The 15,120-nt window shown below is 37.5% G+C and overlaps 1 protein-coding gene and 1 long non-coding RNA gene across 5 annotated transcripts in view; both read right to left on the reverse strand.

Annotated features, from left to right (window-relative positions):
- Nucleotides 1-15,120, reverse strand: part of LOC126753932 (neuronal acetylcholine receptor subunit alpha-7) — a 625,617-nt gene that overhangs the window by 326,037 nt on the left and 284,460 nt on the right. The window lies entirely within an intron of this gene.
- Nucleotides 1-15,120, reverse strand: part of LOC126753935 (uncharacterized) — a 169,626-nt gene that overhangs the window by 41,187 nt on the left and 113,319 nt on the right. The window lies entirely within an intron of this gene.

Consider the following 15,120-nt stretch of genomic DNA (forward strand, 5'->3'; position numbering starts at 1 on the left):
CAAGTGTCAGTCCACTGGAATTGGAAAGCTATCAGCGAAGCTGCATCTTCAATCAAGACATATAGAGCAGAGTAGGCGTCCGTCAGTCCGTGCCATAGAGGAGACTTAACTGTCTTATCAATCCAAAGAAGTAATACTTAACAGGTGGTTCCGTGAGAGAGTCTACAGTTGGGAGTATGTTAGGTTTAGCTGTTCGAAGTTCCGCTCTAAGGCTTTTGATGCTTCCCCCTACTTAGAAAAAAAGTATGTTGGAGTTTTGTTGTTCGCATCAAGCGCAGGCATCCTATAGGTTAACATCTCCTATATACGGGTGGCTCATTAGCTAAACAGACGAACATAACTTAACCTTTCCAAAAAAATACCAAATGTATTTACTACCTAGTTGAAAAAACTAAATCGAGTTCTTCCCTTCATGAACTTTATAATCTAGTTCTTGCAAGAATACAGATATTTCGAGATCGAGTCGTAGAATTTCAAGGCGTTTAAGAATTTGTGGAGCTCAGATTTTGAATCTTAAAAAAAAGCAAAATTAGAGCGTTTTCTTCAAGATTCAAATTTAGAACAAGAGCCTTATCTCTTTCTCTACTATTTCGCACGACAGTTAGATCAATGTAATCGGTTCGGAGCCGGATGTTAATCCGGTCAAGAACTGTCAATTTGGTAGCATTTCTCAAAATTATATAAATTTTATTTTTCTCCACTACCAAAACTATATTTCAACAGTAACCAAAACAGATACTCATAAAGTTAATATACTTAATGCATTTTGGTTGGAATTCAATTGAATATTTTGTTTAAAGAATGCTTGATGACGAATAACATCTTTTGGAATGACTTACGAGTAGCCGTTATATTTGGAAGCATATATTTATGATCACCTGACTGGGCTTCTACATTCATGAACTCGTCTACAGATATCTGAGATAATGCTTTTTAGTTGGACACATTTTGAAACATAGAAGTTTAAAAACACTTTTTTTTAAAAGCTCTTATAAAGTCAGTCGCAATTATATATTGCTGGGAATGTCTACTACTTCGGTAAAAGATCAATATATCAGTATGCATTAAAATTGATATCTACATTTGGTCGCGGCTATGTATATGTTAGTAATACTTTTGTTAGACAGAGCTACTGGAGTTACACTACTTTTATCTTATAAGAAAACCGTGCTAATTTTTCACTAAATCTGGTATAAACTCCTGTTAACAGTAGATCTTGGTATAATTTACTCCTCTCATGGTAGTACATTAATACAAGCTATAGACAGCTATGTATAAGTAGACCAAAATCTCGCCTGAGACTGAAATATTCGACTAAATATAAACTGAGTTTATTTTAGGAGTTTCGGTGTTTTCATTGCAATCTGAGCATGGATCCTGGTGCGCGCAATCTCCATGCCCCGAAATTGCTACTAAGTGAAATTTTGAAATCCAACAATATCCGCATCTTAAGTGTTATTACAGATGTTGACGCATGATATTATGGTTCTCTCTACCTGTTGCCTGTGTAAACCAACCAAACATTGCATCCTCTTTCAAGCACGACGATTTCTAATTTATAGTTTTTCCATAATGTGAAAGGTGGCAATATATCTTCTATCAGAGTGCAAGAAATACTTTTCGAAATCTACCTTGAAAAAAAAATAATTATATTTGGCTCTGCTGTTTTCGGAAGAATTAATCTGAAATTGTGTAATTTTTATCTTCAAGATTTGAATTAAGGACATAAATTATTACTTTACATTTTGTGGGAAATCTTGCCTCATTTTATATAAACTTAAATTAACTAACTAATACTTGCAGACTTATCTATCCCAAAGATATATCCTCCAAATTTGGTTTATCTCTGTAGGTGCCGGGAATCATTAAGTAACATATCTAGTTTTGCTCTCTCGAAACTCAGTGCTCAAATCTCACACCCGATAACACACATAGTCATACATAGCGAAAGACAAATGGATGCCTCGGTGTAGAGTGTCACTTGATTTTCCTCGAATAAAATTCGCATTGACAACGTTTTTTGCATCAATTATGCACGAAGCATTTTAGGCACGAGCCTAAAAGTGCTAGTACGCGTATGCATGCCGCAACGCTAGTACTAAGCACCATGGCAAACAAACTAACAACCGCATGAGTCTACTATACCGCAGCAGCAGTGGCAACACCATCACCGCCTTTCATTGGAAAGTGTTTGAAAAGCGATTTACGTTGACCCAATGGCTCCATGACGCTCGCAAGTGCCAGGGAATGTGCTCACGTCGGGTTTTGTTAAAAGCATTCACGCCACACATTTTCGACCCAGCGCCACAAGCAAGTCTCTTTTAGTGGGGAATTTGTTGTGGAGTTAATTGGAATTTCATGGTAAATGTTGCACGAATGATGTAGGCGTTGCGAGTGTTGCATGCAATATGCAACATACTCTGTTTGTGGCACATCCGCAGAAAATTGAACGAAAATCGCAGAAAAGCCACCACAAAGTCAAGCCGCACAGTCGGAGTGTGTGGGATGCAAATGGAAATGGAGGAAAGTTGGTGAAGGGGAAAATATTCTAATGGCCCGAAAATGTTTGCTGCACCGTTTAATTCGCTTTCATCGGGTGTTGACTGCTGTTGAAAGTTTTGATTTTAGTGCGAAGTGTTGGTTTACTCCTCCATTATTTTAGGAGGAGTAAAATGTTTACATGTGTCTACTGAAGCCTAATTGTAAATCGATTGAATCGAAAAACCTTTAAGAAGATGAGTTCTGGGTATATGAAATTTCATATTAAACTTTCATTGAGCTTCAGTTGTGGAAATTGAATTTTCATTTGTAAAATGGAACGCAATGAAAAATTGATATTCATTATATTCGATAGAAGTTGGACCCGAATTTCAGCACAGGCCAAATTAAGATCTTAAGAAAATATCTTTATCTGAAAACTGTCAGTCCTCGAATAGTCATATGGGTGTTATTTTCCAAGCAAATTTTTTGAATAATATTGTCTGATTTCCGAATTGCAATTACAACTTGTAGATTTTAATATTTGCCTCATCCAAATGTTCAGCACAACTCGAGCTCAAAAAAGTTCTAAATTCTGAATAGCCTTCGCGGTCGAGTTTTGTTCTAGGTAATAAAGTCTTCTCTATAAAATTTAACTGGCAACAAAACGATGTTCACCATATCACACATGATGACTCACCATTTATGAAGCTGATAAAAAAGAAGGGATATTCGCTCCCAACACATTCAATTCACCTCATATGATTACTCCAGCTATCCGTTGCGATTTTGATTCGATCTTCATTCTAACATGATTCCTGGTTAACCCACCTTTTTGATGAAAAAGTACCCGGAAATTGTAAATGAAAAGCAAAATAATTAAATTTTTATCAACATTTATTTTGTCGCATTCAAAGTAGTCCCCACCAGATGGATAAGTGTGTGCCAGCGATTTTTTCAGTCCTCGACACGCTTTTCATGAGTCGAACAAGCAGTCGTTTCATACCCAACATATCCAACAAAATCATTCGAACGGACTCGCGAGAGCTATCGAGCTCTCACGCCATCTCTCTAACACATGTCTGATGATTTTTCAGTCCAATATCCTTTACTTTTTTAATATTTTCATCAGCTGAAGAGGTCGAAGACCCTCCAGAACGAGGCATGTCTTCAACGATCTCTCGACCGTCTTTGAAGGCTCTGTACCACCCGTAGGGTTGTTCTTGTGTTTTTGATAAAACTGAATCACCGTAAGCCTTTTTCAACATTTGCAACGATTCCGCCCACGAAATTTGGTTAGGAAATGCAAAATTTGAGACAAATTCTTTGTTCGACATTTTTATGCATTCCAAAAATCGAAACGCACTATTGAGGTGTACCGACTTAAGCTGTTTCTGTAAACAAACTGGCTGACAGGTGACGTTCATATTTGGCATAGTAATTAAGGACAGTCCTACCGACTAAGCAAAATACATTTTTTTTTTGTTTGAATTAGTCGATAAAACAGATAAAATCAGGTTCATGGAAAAGGCCTCGATCTGACATATGACTTTTAGTTAGCGCATGTCAGCTATTGGAGCATTCGTTTGTGAACTATAACTGTATTATTGTGAGTGAAATAATGTTTCTTATTGTGAAAAAAGGATAAAGGAATTCCGTGTGTTAATAAAATATTTCCTTTGAAAATACGTTACAAATAAAAACTTGGCTTGATGACGAGTTTCCGGACACTGCCTCTGGAAAATCTACTACGGATATCAATCATTGGTATGCTAAGTTTGAACGTGATGAAATAAGCAACGAATGCGGTGAACCCAGAGGATGCCCAAAAGAGATTGTTATCGACGAGAGCATCACAAATGTTCAGAAGTTAATTTCTGATGGCCTTGAAGTGAAGTTTTTAGAGACAGCAGGCACTCTAGATATATCAACTGAGTCATATCATTCAAGAATATTTTGGTATGAGAAAGCTCTGTGCAAAGTGAATGCAGCGCGAGCTCACTTTTGACCAAAAACGACGACGAGTTGATGATTCGAAGCAGTGTTTGGAGTAGTTCAAGCATAATAAACCTCAGTTTTAGAGTCAATATGCGACAATGGACGAAACATGGCTCCATTATATCACTCCGAACTTAAATCGAAGACATCCGAGAAGATTACGCACAATGGTCCGCTTCAAAACGTAGAAGAATGCAACAGTCGGTTGACAAGGTTATGGCGTCTGTATTGAATGAAATAATTTTTATTGACTATCGTGAAAAAAGGAAAGATTATCAACTATTTCATGGCGTTATTGGAACGTATGAAGAACGAAATCGCCGAAAAACGGCCGCATTTGAAGCAAAAATAAGTTTTGTTTCACCAAAACAACCAAACCAATGCGCCTGGCCACAAGTCAGTGAAAACGATGCCAAAAATGTATGAATTAGGCCTCGCATTGCTTTCGGATCTACTTTATTCTCCAGATTTGGTTCCCGGTTGTTGTCGTCGGTTTCAAAAGAATGCATGTGGGGAAGAAATTTTTGTCAAATGAAGAGATGATTTTCGAAACTTTGGCCTATTTTGAAGCAAAATACAAAAATGGTATTGAAAAGTTGGAGGGTCGCCATATTCAGTTTGTCACCCTTGAAGCAAACTGTGTTGATTAAACAAAACGAATTTTGCCAAAACACCGAATGTATTTTACTACTGTAGGACGGGCACTTTTCAATTGACCTGTTAAAATTCTTGAAAATATGTCAGTCCGGGTCAAATTTGATCAGATGGTCTTTATTGTTTTTATGAAATATTATTATGAAGCCTGTTTCTAGCAAACATTATTACACCACCAACAATGTCAGCCTGGAAATCCAACGCAGGATTGCTCTTGCCAACAGGTGCTACTTCGGACTGAGTAGGCAATTGAAAAGTAAAGTCCTCTATCGACGAACAAAAGCTAAACTCTATAAGTCGCTCATAATTCCCGTCCTGCTATATAGTGCAGAGGCTTGGACGATGTCAACAACTGATGAGTCGACGTTGCGAGTTTTCGAGAGAAAAGTTCTGCGAAAGTTCTCGATTTCCTTTGCGCGTTAGCCACGGCGAATACCGCATTCGATGGAACGATGAGCTGTACGAGATATACGACGACATTGACATAGTTCAGCGAATTAAAAGACAGCGGCTACGCTGGCTAGGTCATGTTGTCCGAATGGACGAAAACACTCCAGCTCTGATCTTCGACGCTGTTCAGCCGGGGGAAGCAGAGGAAGAGGAAGACCTCCACTCCGTTGGAAGGACCAAGTGGAGAAGGACCTGGCTACGCTTGGAATATCCATCCCTAATATGGCGCCACGTAGCGAAAAGGAGAAACGACTGGCGCGCTGTTGTTAACTCGGCTATAATCGCGTAAGCGGTGTCTACGCCAATTAAGAAGAAGAGTTTCTAGCAAAAATAAATGGCGTTGGAACTGAAATATGCGTGACAACTCATTTAAGATATGTTCTAATTTAATAATTGTTACATATTTATTAGTGTTAAACAGACTGACTATTGAGAAATTTTTATTATGTCAAATTTAATGACACTAATGACATTTTCTTTCATTGTGTTGGAGAACATGACGAATCAGAGCAGGATTTAAATTTAAAAAAATTCACTTGACAAAAGCAAACAACACTTCTTCGCTTATTTCAATATGCTTGAAAATAAACGTCATAAATTTAAATGACAACCTTATATAACGACTGTCATTAAATTTCACAAAGCGTATGCAGCACCTAATGAATATAGAGAAACAAATTCTGGGGATAGAGTTGCCGCCTTTATACATTAAATCTTCTCCTATGATTTTTTTATTTAAATTTATTAATATTTTATTTATTTTTTTTAAGCAGGAAGTTTAACTTAAATTAAATTTTCTGCTCAAATTCCCACTGCTACCGGTTGAACCAAGTTCGCTTTAAACTTTCTTAAAATATCATATGTGTTATCGCTTGGTCAAGTAACATATGTCACCATATAAAATGTAGACACATTAAATTTCTTATCTTACGACCCATTTCAGGCTATACATATTTGTATGTATGTACCCTGTAAATGTTTACAAGCGGTCATTCGCACACATAGACACATATACACATCCCTATATATGTTTTGTAACTACCTACTTAAATAATAACGAAATTAATGTCACTTTGTTATTTAAAGTTTTCCCCATTTGCTTACCTCAGTGCTATGCCCTTGTCTAATTTCGACTGTCGCTGGGCTGGTCAACACATAAATTTAAATTTAAATTGCTTTTTGTTGTTGCAGCGCCAGTTAATCACCGAATGCGGCATGCGATAAAAGCATAAAATGGTTAAGGAAGGAATTCCAAATAGATTGACTTGGCTCACTAAAATATAATCGTTCATAATTTATGAGCAGTCATGAATTTGCGAGCTAGCTACTAGTGGTCGGTTTCTTAGTAAAATATTATATGTAGTTTTATGTGCGTGTATTCAGTGTTGCTGCTAGGGGAAATGTATTAGTTTAATGAGATTTCATGGCTTGAAATTGAATTATGCAAATGGGACATTTATTTTCATTGTTCGTGTTAATATTCGTTGCGGCCTGTTGAATCCTTTCGTTTACTTAGCAAGTGTTTGCAAACAGCGCATTGGAAACGAAGTGAATAAAAATGGAAAAAAGTTGTATATAAACTTAACTAAAAATGGTAAAAATAGTTCGTGACTTGTTATAAGTGGAATGATCAAAGAAATCCGTATCCAGTGTCAACTACCTACCAAACCACCAATACTAAATTCAAAGGTAATTACATCTGCTAATAGCAGCCAGTAGGCTTGATATCGGAAGGATAGTAGAAAACAATTCTAAGACAATACCAAGTAGATGTTGCAAAGAAAGTTTCCGAAGTTGGTCACAATGAAATTCAAAATTAAAGAAAATATTTCTTTCAACAACATCAGGTAAAAGAGATGTTGGGAAGCAAAAATGCGGTATACTTAACAAATACCTGCTCCGCCGAAACATTTCGAAATCGCTGGGTACGCATTGAATCTAACCGACCTTAGGCGATATGAAGAAGAGTCGCCTGAATGGCATGTGTTATCTTTCCAGTTCGACTCATTAATGCAAGCGACAAAAGATAATCTCAGTTTATAATTATCAATAGGTTTTGGATGTGATGCAGGTCAATAAAGTGACTTCTTAGCGTATAAAGTTTCCTTCAATAGTATAATTTGTGGATCGATTTGGCTTTCCGTTATCAATATATTGCAAAATAACGGTATTCATATTGATAGAGAGAGAAAAGAGAGTATTAGTATAATCTTGGATCTCCCAAGGCTCTTAGAACTTACTACTGTGCCCAAAAAATAAGGTGAAATTAAACTGCGCGCGTCGAAGGCGAAGAGCGTCCAGGGCGACCATCAACCTCAACCGACGAAACTCACGTTCAACAAATCAAAGATTTGGTGTTGAAAACCGTCGATTAACAATTAGAGACCTTGCTGATGAAGTTGGCATAACGAAAGGCTCAGCCAATACCATTTTGAAGGATGTTTTGGGCCTCAAGCGCGTCAAATCTCGACTGGTACCGAAAACATTGAATTTTTTGGAAAAAAGGCGTCGCGTTGAAGTGTATGAAACGATTCTTTGCGACTACCAGGGTGTCATGATCAATCAAGAGAATATCGTGCCAAAAGAGAGCCGAGAGCAAAAAAATCGCGCCAAAGTCGCTCAAAAATCATGGTCATGTTGACTGTTTTCTTCGATTATCGTGGTGTTGTGCATTATGAACTCCTTCCAACCGGTCAAACAGTCAACAAGGAATATTATTTGAACGTTATGCGTCATTTGCGTAACGCTATCCGCCTAAAAAGGCCGGAATTGTGGAAAGATAATTCTTGGTTTTTACACCACGATAATGCACCATCCCATACTGCCCTCGTAATTCGTGATCATTTCGCCAAAAACTCAACCCATATCGTTCCGCAACCACCGTATTCACCTGATCTGGCGCCGTGCGACTTCTGGCTGTTCACCAAGCTCAAAAGACCGCTCCGGGGACACCGTTTTTATACGATAGAAGAGATTCAAGCCGCAGCGAAGACGGAACTGAAGGCCATCCCGGAAAGTGACTACAACCAGTGTTTCGAAGATTGGAAAATCCGTTGGCATAAGTGCATTGCATCGGGAGGGGATTACTTTGAAGGAATGAAATTGATTTGGAAGAATAAATAAAGAATTTTCAAAATAAATACAATGTCACCTTATTTTTTGGGCACAGTAGTGTGGATATGTATAGCTGCTGTCGCTGGAATTTTACTGTTTTGCTGTAGCGTTTCATGAATGATTCATACAAGTGATCAAATGATGCAATTTTGGAAATAATAAGCTGACTTTTGACCTTAGTAGCACGGTTGCTTGAAACATGACTTTTTTAGCATATTCTGATACTCAGATTTATCTTCGCTACATCCTCCTTAGAAAGTCTGATGTTCCTTAAAATTGTTGAGACATCAGTGAGATAAACGGACCATCCTTGCAACTTTTCATGGGAAATTTAAAACATTCTGCAGCATACAGACGACTTTAGGTTGGACCTTAATTTGTTGTAAACTTGAAAACAATATTAAATGGTTATTGTAACTAATCATATGCATGTCTTGTCAAAAGAGCGGCACCTGACTAGATCCCAGAATATGGCAGAAGTATATGATTAGCTGATATGACAAGCTTTAAAGTTACTCACGAGAGGCACTATTGGAAAATCCGTTATTGATACGAATGATAGGCTGAATTTTTATTTAAATTTTCCCTACTTAAGTACTGAAGAGAAGGCAGTCAACGCTTTCGAATATTTTTTTGGAAAGATGGTTTCGTCTGAGTGAAGGACTTTGTCCATCTCGGAAGCAGCATAAATTATACCAACAATCTAAGCCTGAAGATCAAGCGCAAAACAACTTTTACGATCAGGTGTTACTTTAGAAACCGTAGGCCATTGAGAAGCAGATCTATCTCTAGGCAAACTAAAATTACGCTTTATAAGTAACCTATCATTCCCGTCTTATTATGTGGCGCCGAAACATGGAAAATGACGAACCGTGGTGAGAAAGCACATGAAAGTTTCGAGAGAAGTGGTTCCTGCAAGTTCTTTGGAGCCGTCCGTGTGAACAATGAATATCGAAGAACATAAAGCCACGAACATTATGAGCTCTACGGCGACATGGATATAGTTGAGCACCTAAAATCCAACAAATTCGCTGGTTAGACAATGTTGAAGCATGATAGATGATGCTCCAGAAAAAAGCTCCTCCGATTCGAACTCACGGGTGGACAACGGAAGCAAGAAAGAACCAAGTGCATAGTGACCTGTCTGTCTTCGAGATGTAAGCCTAACGTAACCTTGCAAGGATAGACGCAAGTGACGAAGTTTTGTGGTGTCAATGAAGAAGGTTTTCTTCTGGAATCCGATTCGAAAACCAACTAATTTTCATAGTTCGGACCATCTTTGGAATAATACATATTCCATTTTTCAATATACATATAGTAGAAATTACGAATAGAAGATCTGTTATTATTCACAGGAACGATTTATATCTACAGCCCTCACCTGACTCGTAGCTTTAGAGTCTATCATAGTTATTTCCAGAGTCAAGATTTCGAATAAATTTGTTTTTATTTTTATATGCTGCACGTGGTGTATGATTATTAAGTTTTCTAATAGATTTGTAACATCCAGAAAGAAGCTCTAAGAAAAACGATCAATATGACGTGCTGAATCCCTTTAGCCCTATCCGTCTGTATGTTTTCATATATTTTATACACGTTCTTTTCTTTCAAAAAATCTGCTCACTGGTAGGAACCCACGATATCGGACCACTATAGAGCTTCCATTGAAATTACAATCAAATCCGAGTATGGAAAACTTTTTATTTGACAAGATATCTTCACAAAGTTTGGTATTTATGAAGTGTACTATAGCTTCTATACCGAAGTCCACGCATTTTCATATTTAATAAAATTTTATTAAAGCAATCGCCGTCAGTTGTTCTTATAGGCAATATACATATACAAATTGATAACAGAGTCCTTTCTTAAGCCAATAATTAAATATCTGCATTTCGTGGTATCAACTTTGATTAGCTTGCCAGTAAATCAAATTACTGGTTAACAGAACTATTCAATGAAGTAAATGAAAGTTGAAAATCTGTAATCTTTACAAACAAATGGACAACTATCACATTCCGTTTACCCCGATTCACATCGTAGAAAACTACTTGCACTCTTGCACAATGTTTGCCACAAATGTCTACAACAATTCACTCGTCGCATGTTCCAATTTGCTCTGAGCGCAACACACGCACACTTTGCCACATGAATGTGTGAGTTTCTAGTAATATGCATTTGTATGAGTGCGTGTGCTTATAGAGATCTCTGTTACAACTAGTAACAATTGTTGTGGTGGTTAGTTACCGACTGAATGCAAGTGGTTGCTGGTGAATTCTTACAATTGCGATTCCATACATGTGGTTAGTTGATAGACTAGTGATAGATTAGTGATAGACTAGTTTCGTACACCAAACATAAATATTCTCGTCTGGCTCTCATTTCATTTTTAGTTTTTGTTGTATTGTAAATTCAACTAAGAACTCACGCAGAGCATACCCAAATGTGCTAAATACTCGCACATAGCTTTCAACTCACCTCAACACTAATTATTGTTGTTTTTGTGAAATTTTGCTTAAGAACTGGTATCAGAAAAGTCTTTCGTCTTTTAAAACCTTTGCAGTATACACAGGATCCGCCCAAGAAATACACCAAAGATCGCAAGGAAGTATGAACAAATAAGGGAAGTAGTGTTTACATTGAACTTTATCGAGTTTGATTCGGTAATACATAGGGAATACCTTTCATGAGTTAGATTTTGAACCAAAAAACGTCACATTTCCTTGATAAAAAATATATTGACGAAAAGGGCGCTTTCTTAAATCTGACCACCACTCACAGAAATTTGCGTCTGCATGCATTTATTTGAGGGAATACGATTTTCCTATTTTATCTCCGCCATTCTTACTATAAAACAGCGGAATTTTGAGCGACTCTAGAACAAACACTTTATTTTTACATAGTAGTTCGAAAATGTATCCTCCTTAACAACCCTGAAGTACTGAAAATAGGTAAAAAGCTGAGCTAAGCAATTCTCAATAGTCCGCGGTGGGGTAAGTAGTTTTGGAAATACTCACTTGATATCACACTTACCCCAATAAGTACGGAAAGAATAGAGTAATACAACGGAGGGAATTATGAAACTTCTTTATTCGAAGTATTGGGGCCTTCATTGGTACCGAAATGACACGGTCTAACTTGACGCGTAATACCTAAGTTCAGCACATACATATATGCAAGGACACGGGAAAGTGAATAAATTACTCAATACAGTTTCAGTTAACCATATAAGTGAGAGCTTATAGTAAGACAATTCTCTTAGGGTATCACAGAAATTCATTGCCTTGAGATTGGAATACTAATGCAGTCCGAAAGACTGTTGCATTCCTTGACGTAGCCGTTCCGTGCTACCTTCTTCTTACTACTCTTTATAACGTTTTAACAAGTGCCTATAAGTTCCCATGAGTGAATTCTTAGGTCAGTGCTGGAGCCTTTGAAAGTACAAGGAGTGAACAAAGAAACATATTAGGATCAAATCCACTGGAAAATGACGATAAAAAAGGATAATGTAAATAATTTACGGACGATCTAAGTATGGGTATGTAAGGGCGGTTTGAGGGTAAAAAAAACGGTTTTCCGGCAAACGAAGAGTCCAATAGAATAAAGTTCAACGGCAAAGTTGTAGGTAATAAAAATATCTACAACTTCTGGTTTTTTGGTGCCCTTATGAGTTATTTATCCTTTCACTTTAGTTTTTATACTCTCGCAACAAAGTTGCTAAGGAAAGTATTACGTATAGTTTTGTTCACATAACGTTTGTTTGTAAGTCCTAAAACTAAAAGAGTTAGATATAGGGATATATATACTAAAGTGATCAGGGTGACGAGTAGAGTTGAAATCCGTGCAAGCTGTAACTTGAGTAAAAATTGAGATATCATGATAAAACTTGGTACACGTATTCCTTGGCTCCATAAGAAGGTTAAGTTCGAAGATGGGCAAAATCGGCCAACTGCCACGCCCACAAAATGGCGAAAACCGAAAACTTATAAAGTGTCATAACTAAGCCATAAATAAAGATATTAAAGTGAAATTTGGCACAAAGGATTGCATTAGGGAGGGGCATATTTGGACGTAATCTTTTTGGACAAGTGGGCGTGGCCCCGCCCCCTACTAAGTTTTTTGTCCATATCTCGGAAACTACTATAGCTATGTCAACCAAACTCTATAGGAGTCGTTTCCTTCAGGCATTTCCATATACAGTTCAAAAATGGAAGAAATCGGATAATAACCACGCCCACCTCCCATACAAAGGTTATGTTGAAAATCACTAAAAGTACGTTAACCGACTAACAAAAAACGTCAGAAATACTAAATTTTACGGAAGAAATGGCAGAAGGAAGCTGCACCCAAGCTTTTTTTAAAAAATTGAAAATAGGCGTGGTGTCGCCCACTTATGGACTAAAAAACATATCTCAGGAACTACTTTACCGATTTCAATGAAATTCGGTATATAATATTTTCTTAACACCCTGATGACATGTACGAAATATGGGTGAAATCGGTTAACAACCACGCCTTCTTTCAATATAACGCTATATTGAATTCCATCTGATGCCTTCTCTGTATAATACATACATTAGGAACCAATGATGATAGCGGAATAAAACTTTACACAAATACGGTATTTGAAAAATATGTAAATGACTGATAATGAAATCTCGATTATCACTTTATCATGCGAGAGTATAAAATGTTCGGTGACACCCGAACTTAGCCCTTCCTTACTTGTTAAACTTATTCTCTTCCTACTGGGTATATAAAACTCAGGCAAGAATTCTTGTAATTGCGCTTGGCTGGTAACCGTATTGAAACAATATGCTGACATGACCACATGACATGCGACTGAGACAACAATCAGAGCTACACAAACTGCAAATGCAGAGTATGTTTGTCAATCTTTAGACACTTGTTTAACAGATAAGTCTGCATTTGCGGCAACAGGACTGATAATGCGAAATACATTGCATGTTGTGGCATAGCAGGAAGCCCAGTAGTGACATGTGAGTATATTATAAGTAAGCAAATTTTTTCAATATTGTGCTTTAATTTTGAGGATTTAAAAATATCAAAAAAGAAGGAAAGTAAAGATGTTAGTTCTGTTCTGTCTGAATTTCATGTTTAAGGAACGACGACAGGGCATATGAGCGATTTGTAAATTGTATGGAGGTATTTGGCTGTTAAGATATACCATATATATGTATGGATATACTATAAATGGATACCTTTCAAGTAAAATGCCAGACCTCTTTTCAAAAACTTAGGTACTTATCATGCGATATGATCCCTATTTGCCTTTTACCCTGCGCTTGCAAACTGCTATTCAAGTCAATTAGCAGGGGCTATGGAGTTTCAGGATCCCTGTTGCAGATTCTGCAATTTGTACAAGAAGCTAGGCCGCTGTTAAGTAAGTGCTTCTTCAGCTTACAGTGGCTAGGGTTCAGGTATTACCATGTTAGTGGATGCGAGTTCATTCCCGGCTGTAGGTTTGTGACTCAGACAAGGTACAATTGGTTATGTTCCAATAGACTGTTCAGCCGTTCTCTACACTCCTGACTAGTACCGATTTGATATTGCTTTAAGTGCCGTTTGACTGTCGCTAAGTATTGTTATAAGTTCGTTGTGATGTTTATCTCTACGTACCGACTTATGGCAAAAATATGCTCAGAAAACTTCTCATAAGTATGGTGAGTTTGGTGCGTGGTCCAGCGACTCTTGCACCAATTCCATTCGACGTTTTCGAGCCGTCGGTTTGCCACTTGATTGCAGTATCCCTAAGAAGTAGGTCGAGAGTGGAATCATTCCATTCAGCCTTACTGCTAAGGGTAACCTTGAACTTCTGGTGAAGCGTACCCATTTGCTAATACTATCCTTTGGGAGAAGCGCCAATATTATTGCACCCCTTCATCTGTCAAAGCCTTCTGCTGCCATTTGAAGCAGGGTATGTTTGGCAATCTGACCGATTACTAGGTGAAGTGGTGTGAGTTCAAGCATGACTTCAAGTGCTGCCGTCTGTTATGTGCATCCAAGTCGTTGCAGGTTCGATTGTGGCGATACTTTTGAAGCCTAAGCCAGCGCCTCATGCGTGATAATCGGTCGCACGATCATGGCGTACAACCACCTGACAATCCCTGGCTTGCAACTCTAGGATTTACCAGCTAATCGATTGTCAAAATTAGACTATTATTTTTCTAGAAACCAGATTTTGTATTTTTGGATTCTTGTACCTATTGCAAACTTTGTTTACAAACATATGTAAAAAAAAAGGTCCGTGGTGTCCCTACGAGCGGATGAAGTTATACTTCTTAGTGGTATTCCAAGAAATGCATATCATTTTGTATGAAAGAAAACTAGAAAACTTAAATTCACATTTTATAAATTTATTATAATTTATTATCTCCCCGAGCATGCCTTTGCCAACAAGTCGTCTTT

The sequence above is a fragment of the Bactrocera neohumeralis genome, chromosome 3 (assembly GCF_024586455.1).
Source record: "Bactrocera neohumeralis isolate Rockhampton chromosome 3, APGP_CSIRO_Bneo_wtdbg2-racon-allhic-juicebox.fasta_v2, whole genome shotgun sequence".
In the NCBI taxonomy this organism is placed as follows: Eukaryota; Metazoa; Arthropoda; class Insecta; order Diptera; family Tephritidae; genus Bactrocera; species Bactrocera neohumeralis.